At 28.1% G+C, this 21,090-nt stretch overlaps 1 protein-coding gene across 1 annotated transcript in view; it reads right to left on the bottom strand.

Moving 5' to 3' along the window:
• Positions 1 to 21,090, bottom strand: part of LOC114126305 (uncharacterized) — a 28,208-nt gene that overhangs the window by 2,965 nt on the left and 4,153 nt on the right. The window lies entirely within an intron of this gene.

Here is a 21,090-nt window from a genome sequence, read left to right as displayed (position 1 = left end):
GACAAGTACGTAAATACATTGTATGTTTTATTAATTTATATACACATACATTATAAATTGTATGAAAATAAATAATAATAGAGAACAATTTTAATTTTTATAATCTTTATAAATGCATAATAATAATACAAATAATATGTGAAACATAAACAAAATAATTGACTTTGAATTACTCTACTGCTACTTTACCGTACAAGCACACTAATAATAACTACAATAGTTACTGGGAGTCTGAAAGGGGATGAATACATTGGTCTCTGCTTTCAAATAAACGATTGGTCCCCAGGGTTCGTTCAAGCTGTGTTCAGACATGAAGTTTGTCGCATAAAAAAATAACTATTTTTTACGTAGTAAATATGACAAGTCATTTTCATGACTCTTTAGGATTTTGGAAACGACTTCCGTTCAAAGTCACACTTAACAGAAAATCTTGTTTAAAACATTGGACAAAAGTTGTAAAACCTAATTGAATTCTAAGATATTAGTTATCTCTTATCTATCTGAATTGATAGTCTAAGAATAGTTTATAAATATTTTATTTTATTATTTTATTCTAAAAGTTATATGGTTAATAAACCTAGTATTTTTTTTTCTATTTTTTTTTATTAGTGTATAATTTTCAATTATGTTGAGCACTTCTTGAAAAAAATGAGTTTCAGTTCAATATCACATACAAACAAAACAAATGTTAAATATATGTTTTAGTATATACTAAATTTCTACACATATCAATTTCATGAAAGTACAGTATACTTTAGTGCTAAGAGCGTCCTTTTTTTTAAAATAATTTTAAATCTAATACTTTTAACTGATAAAAAAAAACAGAGTATCTATATGTCATTGTTTAGATTAATTGCAAGTTGCAACAATAACAAACGCTACATGACACGTTTATTATGCTATGCCTACTCTATATAGTTACATAATAGGTACACGTATACAATATAAGTAGGTACAGTTTAATAATAATATTTTTTGCACAATAATATTATAATATAATACATTAATATTATCAAGAAAAAATATTTTATACTCGGTAGTCACTCATTTTTAGAAACTGACAGCCATTTAAATGGTTGTATTACGTTAAAATTCCCATAAATTGTCACTTGTGTGGAAATCGACTTTTATTAGTAAAATAAAAATAAAACACTGTAATTTTTACAGTAAAAATTAAAATTTATTAAACTTACTAGAAAAAAACACTCGACAAGCGCACTCATTTTCAGGTTCTTAAATGTATTTGAAATAATACAACGTAATAAATAACAATTTTAAAAGAATTCTGTGGCCTTTAAATGTCCGTGTTTATTTTTAAATATTGGTCAGTATGAATTTATTTCTAATTTAGAACCGTTCTAAAATTATTTCAATAGTAGTAAATAGTATGAAACAAAAGTAGTCTGCAAATATTCAACACTAAATATATCAATATGTGTAATCATGCACTGATAGCTAAGTGACGGACGGACGACACAATAACGGGAATAATATTGTATGGTGTTCTAAACTTATGTTTGTACAGAAACCTACAAATGGAACACGGAAAAAAGCCGAAACCCTTGTCAGACACGAAACCGATAACTTGAAAAAGTCATAAGCGTTTAGGATCCCCAAATTATGTATAGGGACGTTCGTATTGGAGTGCACTAGTGTGATATATTGTGTTATGCTATGTTATATTGTATTAATATATCATATTAAAAAATTATAGGGACGTCGGCGGACGCGTAACCGATACTGCGCGCGTGTCGGACACGTGCGGCATGCGTCAAATAACCCGCAATTTGTCCATATCTATCGCCGCCGCCACACCCAACGTTACGGTAATATACCGGATGCTGAAGTCGTCGCACGAGAAAGAGTTCAACGCGGATTCGTGATTCAATACTGATATCGTATATTATGTGTAAATGATTATATATGATTTACAAGCGATATTGTGTACAGACGATGGCTATGACGCCGCCATATATCGTCTAAATAATTCGTTTTAGTGTAAAAAAAAAAAAAAAATATTAATAAAAAAAAAAAATGTAAAGCTCGTAACTAAATACGTCTACATTTAATCAAATATTGTTACTCAAACAGTCAATAGAATAGGTACAGTCATATTATGTTGAACAGTATATAAGAGGAATGTAAAGAATAAACATTATAGGTAGGCTACGTCCGATATGAAATACGTTTGAAAATTACTGCAGTTAACATATAATATTATAAATTTAAACTTATAAGATCGTTAAGACATATAATTATAATGACATCTTATTAAAATATTATTATTTATAAAATTTTATTATTATTATAATTATTAATTATTCAAATAAATATTTGTTAATAGTGTTTTGCTCCACTACTTGCTTTTCACTTTTCAGCATATTAATAGTATTTCATTAAGTATTTTAGTATTTATGTAAGATATATTGATTTGTTTTTAATTTTTTGTTATTATTACATTTTAAATTTGTACCTATGTCTATTATTAAGTATAAAAACCATAACACAAAAAAAACTATATTCAAGTAATAGGCATAATATCATTTAAATCATTTTTATTTTATATTAATTGTATTACTAAATATATTATTCAAACAATCATTTTCAATATTGTCAAAAAATAATAAATATAATATAATTTTGAAAAATTGTACCTATTAGATTCTGTAGGTTTCTATTTTATCAACACTTACAATTGTACCTTTATTCGAAAATAATTTCTGATACAGTGAAAATATGAAAAGTAATATTATCTTTTATTATTCTACAACTATTTCTATTTTAGAAAAAATATCAATATACTTATTTCAAAAAAAAAATATTTTATACTTCTGTGTCATACGTCATAATCATAGTTATGATGGATAATAATAATAATAATAATAATATTTTAATTATTGATACTATACCACATATCACATTAGTACACATATTTACTATGATAATATAATACCGTACAAGTTAGTAATGTCAAAATTATGTGATAATATAAGTATTTGTATTGTCAATATTTTTAGAAAAACCAAGGATTGTGGTGTCAAATATCGAAACAATATCACAATACAGCTTTAAAACGTTAACAATATAAAATTTAAGTTTTTCCTTATTTTTGTAACTGGAAAAATAAGATAGATTACACACAGAAAAAAAGGCATTTCATATAGGTATTATTGTTTGTATTCAAGTTTACTGTTACGTGCTCTTTTGGTTATTACATTTCCATACAGTGATTAAAATTATTTATTTTTATCACTGTACATGCGTGTGCAATATACAACCATGTCTGATATTCCAGTTCAATGTTAGGTGATTTGTATAACAACGATAATTATTTTGGTCTTATTTTCATGATTTTTAATGCATTTCAAATAATATAACAGTGTTGTAATACTTGTAGATACTTTTGACAATAAAATACTATTTGAGTAAGTAAATAGATACATGATAATTTAAAATCGTTTAATGCATAATGTTGAAATTGCCTACTTAATATTAGTTAACATATTTTATTACATACACTTATAGTTATAGCCTATAGGTTTTCACCCATATGTTTACAGCTTAAATTACTTTATACGTACCTCATCTGTTGGTTATGATTTTACGAAGTAAACTAAATAATAAATTTACTTTTATATATAAAAGTTTTTTACAGAAACAAAATAAAAAACTGTATTATTGAATATATTTGAACAAACATTTAATATCCTAAACAGCTTTTTTTTTTTATTCCATTGATAGACGGCTGGTCGCTGGTAGATGCAGATCACCAATCAGATGACACTTTATTATCATTTATCACTGGAAACAAAGTGGTTAAATAATTAACCGAAGAGCTACCTTATCAAAACGCAATAGGTATAACAATGGTTATGTTTTTACACACACAGTTTAGATGTGGTATAACCGTGGTTGTTACCTGGTTCTATAATCCGCTGATACAATATTTACCTCCAAAAACTTGCAATAGTGATATTTATAGATATACAAAATTAGCAATCACATCATTCGCAGTGGGCAATATTATTGTTGAATGAAAAACGAATCATAGTCTTATTCAATACAACGAAGGAAAGTCTAAACGAAAAATACAAAATAATTGATATGGTAAGTACGTCATCTGTGATATTTTAGGCAGCAGTATAATACTATTAATTATAGACGGGTGACGGTAAATAAATATATGTTATCTATACGGTTTAATTTTCGTTCTTTCATCGACGACGTTGCAAAGCGCGTCTTTTCAACGAAATCGCGAATAAACAGCTATGCAAGGAACGTATACGTATTTATCATTATACTGTAGCTATTATAAAGGTTTGCGTATCGCCCACAATGTTCGACGAGGTAATTAACAATTACCGCACCCTGGCGTTGCGGCGGGGTTGATGACGACAAGGTCGGGTGCACCGAAGACCGTATATGTGGCTATATAAATTACAATATTACTATCAACATCGAGCCCGTGGGAGAAAAACATCGTTTAGAGAGGTTTTAATTAAAACCCGTTCGAGCAGCAACTGGCGATTATGATCGTAATCCGTTTGTTGTTGTTATATATAATATTAATATATTATCGAAAACACACCGGCGCGACGTTCGTTACGATTATAATATTATTATTATTATTATTATTATTATTATTGTCGTTGTTATTAAAGGCTCAGGTAGTCAAAAGCACGCTTTTAAAATATCGTTTTTGCGATAAAATTGACGCGTCTCGAAAAGTGGCGGTGGCGGTAGACACTAGTCCAAAAAAGTTTCACCGGCTTAACCGACCGGAACGATACGACTGCGCGCAGTGTACTTCCGAACATTTTTAATTTACACGGGACGTTTTGAACTTTTTTTTTGCTGTTTTCGTTTTGTTACGGTTTGCTATTTCATGGAGATGTTTTGTAATTTTCGCTTTTGTATAGGAGGAAGCACATTTTCCCCTACAATCCCGTGCCGCAATCGTACCCTCAACTCGAACCACGCGGTGATCTGATGGTGATGATGATCAGTCGGTCGGGTAATTATTATATTGTTATGTACTTAGCGAGTTAAAAAATAATAGTCGTAAAAGAAGGCAATTGGTATAAAAGTATGATTTTTATTATTATTTACTAAAGTTAAAAAAGTAAGTTTCCCGTGAATACATCATACTATGCGTATTATCATAGTGTTTTTTATAAGCACTAATGTTACTTTTTTATTAACCAAAAAATTATATCTATATATAATTCCGTTAATGGATAATAGGTAATACCTAATTTTTATAGAAAAACAAAAGGAATAGACAATATTATTATGAATTATCAATTAATACGCATAAATGTATAATATATAATGTATATGAATGAATCATTCCTGCCACTTCGAAATTTCATTATTCATAAATCATTGACAAGAATAGTTATTAAATCACTACGATTTTTAAAACAGTACTGTTGGATGATGATTGAATCGATTATATAAATGTTATATTTTGTAATTATAGTGTAATTAGCATATCAATAAATCCAGCTTTGGATAAAAAAAATTTAAAAAATCAACTGCAAATTCAATTTTTATGTTTTATTATCATTAAATATAATCGATATAACGCATTAATTATCCCACTGTAGAAACCATACTAACGCTTGTGCACGTAGCTCTATGCTATAATCTATGCTACTGCTACTATAATAGCTTAAATGTTACTCTTAACGATTAATGGGAACGATAATTTATCGTAACCACTGATCACAATGATATTAATGTATTCCATTTGAAAGTTTAACACTTATTACATAGACTTGTGGCCAATATTTTGTCAGATGGCGTTCTTCGGTGCCACCTGTGTAAATAATTAGTTAAAATATAAACAAATATGTATATAAAAACCGTTTTTTACACAGTTATGCGGCGAACATCACGTTTATACTGTGTACGCATATATGACATAATACACTCTTATTTTAACCGATTCACTGCAATGTTATTGTACTGACGACCATATTATAATATTATACGCGCGCGCCTTTTGTTTGCGTTGTTAAACGGCTAATCCTTTCCGCACGTACGTCGCCGAGCGGTGGGCTGTTTTCGCCCCCCCCCCCCCCATCGTTCCGCACGCACCGTTTCGAATGCGGCGCAAAGGCCATCAATATTAATAACTATACGAACAACAAAAACAACAACAACAACAACAATGACGATACGGCCGTGTTCCCATATCGCAGTGCAGTATATTTTAGTCGTCGTCGTTATCGTCGCCGTTGTCGCACCGGTCGCGGGGTTGTTCGACCCGAGACGGATTTCGGACGACCGCTCGCGCCGGGACCGTAACCAATCGCCCCCGACCCGACGTCGACGACCGTGTGTGGGAAAGTAAAACTTCTGGCCGCATTCGTCACGTTTGCTCGTGCGCACACGTCGTTTTCCACTGCCGCGGGTCCCCGGCGTGAGAGTTTCTCTGTCTGCAGAGCGTATTTTATACAAACCGTACATCGCGATAATAATATATGTGTTATTTGGGTACGTATATTTGTATATATAGTGTACAGTTGTATGTGTATCATATTTTACACTCGCTAGTACTTTGGGTCTAATCTTAAATGTCTCCGGTGTCTCCAGATTCCAATATGATATTGGGTGGCAGCGCGGAGAAGCTTTTTTCGATTTCAAAAGGTTTACTATAAACTATCGGCTTTTGCGAGTTATGGTTATACTTAACAAAGATGTACCCGTGCAGGAATATATTATGTAAAAAAAATCACGTGATTGCAATTTTTTCAAATTAGTCAAAGCCTAGAAGCATTGACAAATGTCTATTATATACACAATGTATTATATACTTTATTATGTTCATACAGTACGACTGACGACTGAAGTAGAAGTTTTGGAAATGTTTTTGGTAGTGTTAGTGAAAGAAAAAATAACAACAACAATCGTTAATCGAAAACGTTTTCAACGAATTGGTAAAAAAAAAACACGCGAAAAAATAAAATATTTATGATCAGGTGATATATTCAAATCGTAACTATTGTTTACTCACATACATTATTACGTGTGTCTGCGTAGACCCCTCCACGACGGAAAATTATTATAAACAAAATACTATAGGATGCGTATAAAGTGCTTGAATTACAAATTAAATTCACCAGTCAATACAACGGTGGTTCGTGGGGAGCGGTCTATATTGAAATAATTTTTTGGCTTGCGTTTACAATAATTTAAACAAATGTGTTTGTACATACCTATATACAAAAAAAAATAATAATAATAATAAAAAGCGGAGCAGACTAAACTAGATTCATTATATTGACGAGTTGAATATTTTGTTCTTTAAATTGTATACATATACAGTCGGTCATACGGATGTAAATAAACAACGTATTTCATAAATAGTAATTATTTTCATTATTCACCATTTCTCCGCAATGCACAATTTGTTCACAATTATTTTTATTTCTATAACGAAGAACGAACATACAAAGGTATAACAGTATATTAAGTAACATTAATTATTAAGACAAAAATAAACTTTTAAGCTATATTACTTCCATGTAATGTTTCATTTAATTTATTATAGTACAATTAGCAGATTATAAATATTTCATATATTATATGAGAAATGCTAATAAAGTAATTATATTTCTTTGTGAATTCCAAAGTTTAAACACACGCATACCTAGCTAAATACATATTTATAAGAAATGCTACGAATATACTACTATTAGCAGTATTAGCATTATTTGCCTATTACATCTGTACCTAAAGGAATAATAATCGTAAAACTACTAAACTTTATAATTCGAAGAGTAATAATTATTGTATAAAATAAAATAATTAAATCTCATATGAGTATAAGACCCATCATTATTCCGTTTATTAAACATACTCGTATATCTGTTATTTGTTGGTGAATTGTATTTATCTGAAAATAATATAATACTTAAAATATTAATACTATGTTTTAACTAATTATTATAAATTGAAGAAAGACCAAGTTAGTTAAAATAATATTAATTTATAAAATATAAATCATTTTTCACAAAAAAATGATTAATACACAATCATATATAAAACAAATTACCATAATATATAGGTTAAAATAATTGCTCTATTAATGGATATGATGTTGCAAGTATTATAGTGTATAGTATCTATATGCTACATATAGCTATGATGATAAGTAAAATGTAATAATGTTACATACAACTAAAATTAACGATAATAATAAAAATACATAATAATAGTCGATTTATTGATATCCGGAACTAATTAGTAATTATTACTATTGAAAACAAAATAATGGTACTAAGCTTTTATCACATCAAACCAACATTATATCGTTTTAAACTTTTAAATCATAAACACATAAAAATATAAGATATACAGTATAATATTGATTCTTTTCCAACTTTAAATTAATATCGCGTTTATCCATTTTATTTATTTTACATAAATTATTAAATAAGTCATATAGTGAATAATTTCGCAGTGAACTTATAGGTGTATGGAAAAGTTTTAAGATTTATTAAAAAACTATGCAAGGGCCTTATATATGTAAATATAATAACGGCCGCATTCAAAATCGGTATCGCACAACCTTTCACCTCTGCAGTAATTTGTCATTACTACTAAAAGGAATCGAAATTGAAACCGAAGAGGGTGTGTGGCAGTGGGGCTTTTTGGCGTGGGCCGCGATCGTAAAAGCCGTGGTAAAATTCACCCTATCAAAAGACATCGTGTGCCTTTTCCAAGACAGTCTTTTAGGTCCCTATGTAAATTTCCTCATCTGACGAGATAAACTCTGAGGAACAAGTCTCTTACACGGTCGTATAAACAGCGTTATCTCTTCGCCAATTAAAACCAACGAATATCACTTATGCAAATTTATCGTATCTCTCTCACTCGCTTGTTTCTCGCTCGCTCACTCACCACTCCATAGTTGTTACCTCTTCCGTGTGCCGGTTTTGAGCTCAAATTATAAATCCAAAGTGATACGGGAAAATGTCGTAAATTAACTTCACAAGAACGGAATCATTTTTTGATAATCGGATTCACGAAAAATTTATGGCTTTTGTTTAAGAAATTAAATTCGCTGTTAAAATATCAGGTAAATGGTGAATATCAAGATATTTTGTTAAAATTATACGTGTTTTTAATTACCATCTTTCATTATTTAAAAATACATTACTATTAAATTACTACACACTTTGGAATAATATTATGACTTATTATGCTTTTATAAAATTATTAAATATAGTATATTATGTAAATAAAAGTATTATAATACCATATATTTCAAATATAATAAAACGAATAATGTGGTAAACTTAGTACTTTGAAATGTTGAATATCTAAATAATTATTGGCTTGTTAAAATAATAGATAATCTAATATTATTCAAACACTTACATAAAATAATGTTGAATTAAAACACGTGTGTTTTATTTTAGATTCTGAGTAAAGTGATATTGAGTGTATTGATTTTACAATTATGTATTGTAGTACTGAAAACAGGTTCTTGGTATTTAAAAAATAAAAAAAACTAGGTGTTCTTCAAAATCATCAGGAAAAACCAAAAAACAATACGAACAATGAGAATACATATTTATGCAATACCAGTTTTTAACTAAATCAATTTTGGTTTTTGGTTGTAATTAAAATAATTATTGTATTTATAGATAATTGACATTTTAACTAAATATTTATATTATTGATTTTTCCATACTATATAGTATATTATATACTTTTCAAAATATTTTTATTAATGGAAATTAAAATAAAAATTAACCGTAACTCCAAAAAAAATTGAAGCTTTAACTTTGAGGAAATTGATTATTTGAACGAAAATTGAAAATTTTAGTTATTGTATTGTAATTAAAAACAAAACATTAAACATATGGACTTAAAACTCATTAGTTATTAATATTTTATTGCATATAGGTTATAAATATTTTTGTTTACTACAATTACTACATTACTTTGTTATACAAATAATTTTCAAAATATTTAGACTAGTGTTAAGCTATTTACATTGTTCTACGAAAGGTACACTGACGTTGACTTAAAAGTTAGGTATGTATGTATGTATGTTATATGTAATATTTATGGAAACTATTTGTTCAGCATACCGAATTGATACATTTTTTATTCAAGTAACACATACATATTTATACACTTATACTATCTTTAGAAATAAATCATTTGCTTAGAATCGTTTTTTGCTTAAAAAAATAATCAGTCATTGGTTTCAAATATCTAAAATGTAACTCATCCCTATTATAGTAACTCAATCACGATTAACTATATATAGGTTATAGGTACATCAATCTACTTTACAGCATAGCATGATTTCCGGTTTTACTTAATATTTTTTAATATTTATCAACCAACAAAAAATTAAAATACTGTATGCGTTATAAGACTGCAAGGTCGATAAGATTTATTGTTTTAAAACTGAATGATTTACTTTAATGCTTCTTCTAAAGAAGTTGAATGAAGAAACTTTACTTTAGATGTACATAAAAATAAAAAATTGTCGATTTAGTCTGAGAATTTCAAAGTCATTAAAAAGTTATACTTCTAACGAAAATAAATTCATAAAATATTATTTTTCTTATTTAAAGATAAGCTTAACCGGATGATATTAACACAAAGAATTCGAGATGAATACATAAAACGCCTTTTAAATCCTATGCGTCACGTGCAGAAACAATTTTCTGTTTAACGGATTTTTATTGGCCCCTTTTTAAGATTAAACGGTGCTTACAAGAACTGCATTTTAATTATCATTTAAAAACTATTTTAATAAAAGCCATTTTTGTTCAACAATTTATAAGCTGAGAGTTTATCAAAATTAAATACAGATATAGTTTAACAAATAATTATGTTCAACTCAGGCGAATTAAACGAAAATATATAAATAAATTCACAATTGAATAAATACTTTTGTAATTAAATACACTAACAAAATAAATATAAAATTAATATCCCAATTCAATTTATTACTTTTCAGATTACAAATAAGTTTTTAATTCATTGAGAATATTTTAAGGAATTTAAGGCACAATCTTGAGCTAAGTAGAGCTTCGAAAATATAAACTATATTTTAGTGACATTTTATATTACACTACCATTTAATCCATGACTAAGAGACATAAATTATATTTTTTGGTTTTAAATTTTCTTGGATGGGTATTTTGGTGGGTAATTTTGTTTGTTAAGTTATGTACTAAAGTTAGATCTTCTTAATTCGTACAACCAACTATGTATGTTATATGTTTACTATAATATATAGTAAACACACAAATGGAATTATATTTTTTGATTAATTTTATTATTGATATGATGATAAAATAAATATTAGTATTATATATAGATTTAATAATTCTTCATAGTTTTTCTTTATTTTGTATGCAAACTTCTTGTTTTCGGAGCAATAAAAAATCCCTAGTGGTGAATAATTTTGTGGATGTATCCATCCATGTGAATATTCGTTAGTTTGTGTTAGTGAATTTTAATTTTACTATTAAGTGTCTGTATATTATATTATATCATTATTATATTTAAATACTTGACCATAAAAAAATTAGATACCGACGATAATTAATTTGACTAAAAATGTTTTTTTAGTTTGCGTACTGGATTGAATTATATTATACAATTGCAATTTATAATCAGTAGGTATAAATGCATTATCTATTTATGCGTTTACCTAATTTTAGATTTGTATTATTAATTAAAAAATATTAAAATGCATATATAAACCAATAAGAAAAGCATTTGACGGAAGTACTATAGAAAATATAAAATACTGCAATTACCAAAACGAAAATTATTAAAATTATATTGGATTGTTTCAGGGCCGGATTTAGGATTTGTAGGCCCCTAGGCTCATTTGTGATGTGGGCCCTACCAGAAGGTTTTTAGAAAATAGGAAGGGAATAATACTATATGTCTATATAGTACATAATATAATAATTATGTGCTTTGAAAATAAACAATATTTTTCATTACGCAAAATCAATTTTAGAAAATTTAAAAAGAATAAATTTGTAATAACAATTAACAACGTTTAAATGAAAAAAAAATATATTGAATTATTGGACGGAGTTTTTTTTTTTTTTAGTTGTGTGATGTGTGGTGAGGACCCTGTTGTGGTGCGGCCCCATAGGCTGCGCTTAAATCCGGCCCTGGATTGTTTACTAAATTTCTTTTACAGTAAAAATACATTGATAATAATTATTATAATTTTACTAACAGATTATTAAGTTTAAAAAGATAAATTTAAGTATACTTAAAATCCAAATAGATGATTAAAAATATTGCAATAGCAATATTATAAAAATAAAATAAAATATTACCTATAGGTACCTATATAATAGGTATAACTTTTAATATTTAAAAATTTTATTATTAATGTATATAAATATATAGATTATAAGTACGTTTTTAACTACTTTTTTGGATTTACATCAATGAAATATAATTTTTCACAACCTTTATTTAATTTAATAATTTCCATAGTAATAATATAATTATAATTTTTATAATATATAAAAAAAAATATTAACCCAATATTTACTGTAGCGTATAAGATATGTAGGTATTAGCTCAACAATCAAGTGGTGTATACTAATTGAGTACCTACTATGTATTTTCAAGTACTGAAATATCCATTTGAATAGATAAAGTACAATTTACTTAATTTAAATTGGTTAGTACTTAACAATATAAATAAAATAAAATGTCATAATACTTATCAATATAGTTGGATAATAAAAATGCAATTTATTAACAGGTAGTATACTGCCTATCCATAACCCTTGTTTCTAACAAAAAACTATTACATGAGATTAAACTACGAAAAAGAAACAATTAAGAACATAAATTAAATATAAATTTCATACAAGTAATTTAAATTTTTTTTCGTGGGCTTTTTTATTATTAAAAAAATTAATAATACAGAACATTACTTTTGTACACGTCTTGTAATTATTTGACTGTTTATTATAGCCTAAAGGTATATTATTTGAAAACGAATGGCATTAAGTATAAGAATATAATATTATATATAGTGTCTATTCAAATATTTTTATCCGGTTTGTCTAGATAATAATATTGTAATTTAATATTGTAGTATTGTAAAATTAAGTCAAGTGGTGAATCTGAACGTGATACAAATATTTCTACTAAATAGAAATAACACGTCGTGTTAGCAAAAGTCAATAATAAATATTATGTTATTGTACCAAATTGTTTCCGTAATAAACGTTGTATCTAATCAATATTTAGAGTAAATTCGCCATACAGAGATTAAACAATAGATTAAAAAACGGTTAATTTTATAACCGCCGCGGACATTTTGTTTTCAGTTCTCGATTTAAAAAATCCATAATTAATTAGTTAAAAACGTGGCCGGCACGATATAATAGCTGACAGGTAATTATTATGACGTAATTCGTTTGGAGACTTCCGACGAACGTATAGTCAGTGTTTTAGCGGATAACCGCGTTTCCCTGCGATCGGAAGGAATTCGGAATACTATAATACAACATGATGTATTTACGACGGTATTGCGTTACGGCGGGCTGGAAAGTTATAAATAATAATATCTCATAACAGTCATATATATAACAATATAAACGACGAGCAGTTGCTCGTGGGATGTTTTGCATCCGTACGTCTCATCGGACGTCCGACACGCCTACTCCGCAACCGCATCGTAACATATAGGCGCTATACGTCCCGACACTGTATATCAACCCCCTAGGTGGTTTCCAAGGTCCCTGGCCAGAATCTCATCAACCTTGCGGCCAATCCGGCACATTATGCAAATGCGCGGCTATATTATATTTTGCCGTTTATGTATAAATATGAGATTTCATGATACGTTTTTAAACGCTTCCCCGCGTATACCGCACAGCGGCTTCACTCCGCCCCCTCGCCGCGCGATGACGGCGGCGTAACTACCCTTCCACCGTACGACTGCACGGCCTCCGGGCCGACTTCCTTATTGTTATGTATAGGATTCGACGACACCGTATAGATGCGGGAAGATTGTCCTTATATTATTGGATTCCAGCAGTTATTATTATGTTGTTTCGCGCGCCATAAACTTCATTATACAGCCAGCAGCTATGTGTGTATAAATATAATATAGGTACACGCCCCACTCGAGATTGGCCGAGTCTGCAGCCGCGGTTGCGGCGGCAGGAGCCCCGAGGGTTGTGAGAAAAAAAAATCGTTCTTCGGTGACAGAAAAGACAATTACCTGCAGCAGTGCCTATGTATACGCACCTACATATATATATATATATATTTGGCTATATAGTGCAGAAAATCCGCCCGACCGTTCAACCACGGTAATCATCATCGTATATATGTGGTTAGTGAGAGATGAACAGCGTACAATTATTTAACGTACATACTATATACATCGGCTATATATATATAACCAATCACATTCGTATATACGCGTTTTTTGTGTGTTATATTGTTGTACAATTGAATTTTCATCGTAATACAACGCAAACCTTTCAATTGAACGATTCATTTCAATCGTATACTTATACAGTATAGTTATGTGTTATAACACTAATAACTAATAATATTGGGACTATAATTTCCGAGTAGAATAATTATAAAGGCGAGACATAGTTGTATAATATGGTCCAATTGCTGGGTATTATTTTAAAGACTATAATGTCTTCGTGTTTTTTTTTTTATTCAATTAATTTGAAAATTGAAGGTTGAAATAAAAATATTTAAAATCATTGAAACGTATTGGGTGTAGAGTTAGTTTAGTTTAAGAATTAGAAATAATCATAGTTAGATTAATTGAGTAATGTGAGTTATGTAACATGTTATTATACTATTATATTTTTAAATTAAGTTTATTTAATACATTTTTGAATTTTTTTGTGGTTTTGTTTATCAATTAATTGAACCTTTAATTTTTTGTTTAATTCTCTTATTCTTAAATAAATTCGCGTTCTAATAATTGACCTCAAGACTTCATCTTGAATCATCACGTCATGCACTTGAGGTTTGGTCAATTCCATTAACTCAGTTATTAGTCCAGGAGTTTTCTTTATGTCATCTATAAGAAAGTCAATAATCACTCGTAAGTATTATTTATATATTTATTATAATTACATATATTAATAATTAAATTTATTAAATACTTTTTTCATTTAATTTTTTGAATAGTACTTCTATTATTTTACCAACACTTATAAGGATACTGGGTGGCTGTGTTAGTATTCCAAATGATTTAGCTTGTGTTCCTTATATTATGGTAATGCTGCAAGTTGCAACTCTATCCGTACTCCATACTTCGTAGTCCGTAGTCCGTACTCAATACTCCGTAGTGGTAATAGTGGCATAGTTTATACGATTGCGAGTAGCGTGACATCAGTCGTTGCAATACGTTTATCATTTCAACTTATTTACGTATACTTACCCAAACTTGCACTTTTTTTTTTACTTTATTGGATGTTTTGAAGACCGGCGAGTACAATTATTATTACTTAAAAACTTCATTTGAGTATTTACTTCGCGTATTGGTATAATATATTCATTACATTTTACAGTTCACACATTCATTTACGTTCAATTCTGAAAACGAAGTAGAATTTTACCCAAACGTTTGTTCCATCACAGTTCATACGTATTCGACGACATCTTACGTAATTTGTTCTAGTTCTGCGTTCTTTACCGGTTAGTTCGTCGGTCGATGTGGTCAATACTCCTTCCCGTTACTTACATAATATACTTATTGATAATATTATTTAAATATACTTATTTTTAATTATTAGTTGTATTACGGATATACCATTTTTTCAAGAGTTTGGTTTGTAACTTTGTACACATCATTTTTCATTTAAAAGTAAGGTATTATCATAGAATCGATTTTATAAGTTTTTTCTTATTCCATTTTTTTTTAATTTCATCTAATTGTCCAATCAACTGTGGTAGAATGGTTATTCATATCGAGTTCTAATTTTTTTTTTTAATTTTAGTGCCAATAAATTAAATGTATGTAATGCATATTAAATTATAAAAATATAAAATATATTGTTATCACAATTATTGTGATTACAATTTTACAATAAATGTAGTACAATTATAGGTATTAGCATAGGTATTACTGTATAGGTAGGACAGGTAGGTATTTCAATTACAAAAACAATTTAAATAAATATTATAACCAAAAAAAAAATAAATAATAATTCAAAGATTCATATGTATACAACATGCCAGTCTTTCATATAATATTATGTAGAAGACTAGATTAATACATTTTTAAAACATGAAAATTAAACCTAAGTATTTAAAACAACAAAATAAGGTAGGTGAATCTTTCATCAATAAATATTATAAATATAAACAATACTAGTTTAATATTTAAAAAAAATAATAAACATATAAGTATCTAGGTAGTAGGTAGGTATTTAAAGTATATTGAGATCCAAGTGATCATCTATGAGCATGTCTTCTTGTCCTAAGACACTAGGCATTGAAATTTGTTTTAAGACATTTGTTGGTAGCGAGTAGTTTTCACAACAAACTTTTGCCTCCTTAATCCACTTTTAATTGTTAAAATAGAATTCAGCAATTTAGATCCCATTCTATTTCTTAGTTTTGTCTTAACTAAATTCATCTGACTGAATAATCTTTCGACATCAGCGTTAGACCATGGCAAAACTAGTAACCGCATTGCTAATGTGCAAAGTTCTTCAAATGGATTTGTTTCACTGGCATCTTCTATAGTTACATACTTCATTCCAAAAACAAGATGTTTTATCTCTTTGAAGCCATTTTATATTGTTAAGATTATTCCATTGTATATTAATTTTATCAATTATTCTTGGTTCAAACTGAAAAAGTTCAGCTAAAGGTGTTAACGATTCTTTATTAACACTTAAAGCTGACCTTGGAGAAATTAATGATACTTTTTCAAGAATCTGTACATTTTTAGGCAACCTTTGTTGAAGTTGCTTGAGTAGGACTTTCAAGAACTGTACACATCGGTGCTTTAATACTTTCTGATTGTCCGGAGATAGCTTATTAAGTACTTGACTGAATTCATAATCAATGACTGATTCAGGGAACTGATTTTTGGTAATGAAACGTGACAATATTGAGATAAATTTACTGGAGTACGATAACGGAATCGGTATTTCCCGACCGCCGCCGCCGGCCGGCAGACCGTTGGGGTACGATAACCGAAAAGTAACTTCATCTTTCTGTGGTACCTATTACCTAACATAATATAATATTATAACATGTGTATATTCGTAGCGGAATAATCGCGACATGTAACAAAAATATTCACAGTAATTCTAAAAATAACACAAAACTCTCGGAATTCCCACGTTGCCGTATCATCACCACTGATAATATCTCGATATACTTATGCAAATGCAATGTTATTAATTTTTGCATAATAATATTATACTAGGTACATAGTATTATTTAAGTATTTACACTATGTGTACAATGTATATTGCTGAGGCTTATAATTATTATTAAAAACATTTATTACCTTTTGGATATGATGCTATTATATACCTTCAAAATATCATTTTTTAGGTCCATAATCATGGTCAAACTATGTGTGATATGTGGTAACATCGATGGTTTTGATGAAGTTTCTGTATACCGGTTACACAATTATACATACCTACACAATATAAAGTAATTTTATTATTTCTCCAATTGTACACAACAACTATTAGATTTTCGACGTCAGGAGGTATACCCCAGCACAGGTATCGATTTTCACCGCTTGAAGACTGATTGCTAGACACTGTAATTGAGAATTACAATTCTTTGTATTTATTTATATTTTACATACAAAAAAGAACTGGGCAAATGTCGAGACAAACTTTTACACCGAATGATAATAAAAGTTATAGAATAACTGATAATAGTATAATATAATGACTCACAACACAACAATAAACTTAAGTACTTTACCTAATTTTTTAGAGACCGATTTCTTTTCTAGACATCCGATTACTATTTCCTACCGGATTTCCAGTAAAACAATTTCCACTCGGCCAACTCAAAGGCGCTGGAGTCGGCTTCCAAACACACGCGACGGGTTCACCAGTCCTTAGTAGTGTTAAACATTATGATTCAATTCTATCACATATTGTTACTTAGAACGCCATCTGTTAGCTTAATCACTGATTCCAGAGTTTATATAAAAAATGAACAGATAGCGCTATACAAATTATAGCACGCATAACATGATAATGGTAAGTATTCGAAGGTTACTATTATAAGTATTAGAATAATATTAATTATTATTGTGTGTAATACACATGAATTATAATTTATTTGCAATACATCTGTATTTTAAGTTTGTATGTGAATTCGAATCATCTATTATTGATACTTCATAGTTATAGTTAATTTATTAATTAAAAATAATTTATTTTTGTTTAATACCAACTTAATATTAAAAATACCAAGTTTCTTAGTTTCTCCTTAGATACTAATATTAAATAAAAAATGAATTCTTGGACAGCAAGAGTTTACACATTAAACCAAGATCTCTATAAATATTATCGCACTTTTGATTTCATTTATTCAGATTTCTAAACAATTAATCCGCAAATACTAATTTTTTATATAAACTAACTCGTCTTTACGATTCGTAATTTCATTTATTTAGTATTTAGAATGTTTAGAAACGAATCATATTTCGGACTAGTGACAACAATTTCGATTTTCATAGACGTTTAAAACAAAAGTTATAAACACTACTTACAGATAACTAATCTCTACATGAAAAACTGACAAATGCTCAATCTGTCGTTATTCCTATATCAACCGTGTCTTTATATTATTCGTAAGTCAAAACAAAGTTGCTTGAAGAAGAAACAATAATATTTTTGAAACTCCGTTGAAAAACATAGGTACCTAATCAACGCATGTTGTTATTTTAATAAGATCCAATATCTTTAAAAAAATGTTTCATAAACAAAAAAATAAAATAAAAATATTATATCAAAGTTATATATAAATAGTACATGGAAACTAGAACAGTTGTTAAAAATTATTATAATATATTAGTCATTTGAATCACGACTACTTTATTATTTATGATTATTATCCAAAAGATTAATTATATGCGTATCCTTACGTTGGCTCATATTATAACTGACTATAGTATCATATAATTATATTAAGTATATAATATTCAATTATTTATACATTTAAATATATTATTATATAACAATTAAAAAGTCTTGCTTGTGATATTATTATATGTATATAAAATAAGCAGGTTATATACTTATAAAGGTACTATAAAAATCATATTATTTTATATTTTATATTTATATTTTAATAATATGTATTTTAATAGTATAATTGTTATGGGAATAATATCTAATATATACAACTCGGATACTCATACTACCTAGGTGTCATCTTGCGGTGTGACGATATATATACAATTTTAATATTTCAAAGAACAAAGACGTTTACTTAAAAATAATATTAGGTAGGTCGTAGGTACCTACACATTAAATGACGAACGGCTCGTTAAGACAATTCTGTGTTTTGATTGAGTTATAGCTTATAGGGTCATTCGGTGGTAGGGACTAGGCAGAGGACAAACCGTCTTAGGCAAATTTCTTAAGACCCTTAAAATAATAAAATGTTACAGATAGACTTATGAGTTTTATAAACAATTTTAATGCCAGTCAAATAATAGTACACATGATTAAGATTACTCGGCTAACCGATTGGTAGGGCATATCATTTTACAAATAATTTTCTAATGAAATTTCAATAACATAATTTTATTTTGTCTGTATAAGTTATATTAAAATAATATAATCACATTGAATTAACAAAACACGTTTTTTAAATAATAATAATATTGACATATTTTATTATTGTCTCGTTGACAGAGGGCCAAGAATAGTATTAAAAATATTAATTTTTTTTTGTAGAAATTCGTTATTAAAAGTTTAACTGGCTGTGACTATAGTACCATTGATTATACATATTCGTAATATAAAATGTAATTAATATTATTACTAATATTAAAACATTTTAAATTAAATATTAAAACTCAATAGGTATACTTTTAGATTCTGAACGAAGTGATGAATGTATTGATTTTACAATGATGTGTGTGTTTGTTTTTGTGTCTGTGTGCAGCATAACTTATCGAAATAATGCTTCAATTTCAAATTTCGGGAGTGGTTTCCGATGGCAAACCTAACCTACCTAACCTTGGTGCATTACAGCAGAGGTCAAAAGTGAAAATTTTCTAGTAGTTTTTTAAAAAATTAATTTTTTTATATGGTTGTAACTCAAGAACGAATCACTGTAAATCCTTGAAATTTTCATCAAATATTTTATTTGTTATTAATAGGTATTTTAAATATCGATTAAAAATTATTTGATGAATAGAAATGCTTGAAAATTTAATTCAAGATCCCACAAAAGTTATTCTTATATTTGTATATAGAAAAAAAACACAAGTACAATTTTTTTTATATGTATTAATTAATATTTGTATAATTATATCACAAAAAATGCAAACTATTTAGTAGTTAAAAATTTATAAACACTTTTTATTTGTTTCTTAGATTTGAAATCTTTTAAACTCAGTGTTGAAGTTTAAAGTACTATTGACTTATCGGTTTGGGTCTCGGCACGATTGTGCAATAAGTACGACATCTCCAAGTGGATAAGTAACAACCTAGGTAAATTTTGTGCATACGTTTATTAAACGCTTACATAATATTATCACAATATTCTTTTTCTTCTTCCTTAGCTTATCGGCCCATTAAGTGTCATCACAAAATCTCTCCGTTTTTCTTTATCATATAATGCGTCGTCAAAAGATGACTCTCCTATATTTTTGATCTACATTTATTTTGTTAACTAAAACTTCTTTTATTACTTGTTCATCATAATATTATTTATCATAATATTATAATATATTTTAAAACAGAAATATCTGTACAATATTTGAAAGTTGATGTATGCATTTTAAGATCAAAGTTAGAAAACAACTATAGTACTTTTGGGTATACATCTGTTATTTAAATTCTATTACTAAATAATATTAATGCGCAA

Source organism: Aphis gossypii, chromosome 2 (genome assembly GCF_020184175.1).
Source record: "Aphis gossypii isolate Hap1 chromosome 2, ASM2018417v2, whole genome shotgun sequence".
NCBI lineage: Eukaryota > Metazoa > Arthropoda > Insecta > Hemiptera > Aphididae > Aphis > Aphis gossypii.
This window is presented reverse-complemented; position numbering and strand designations above follow the sequence as displayed.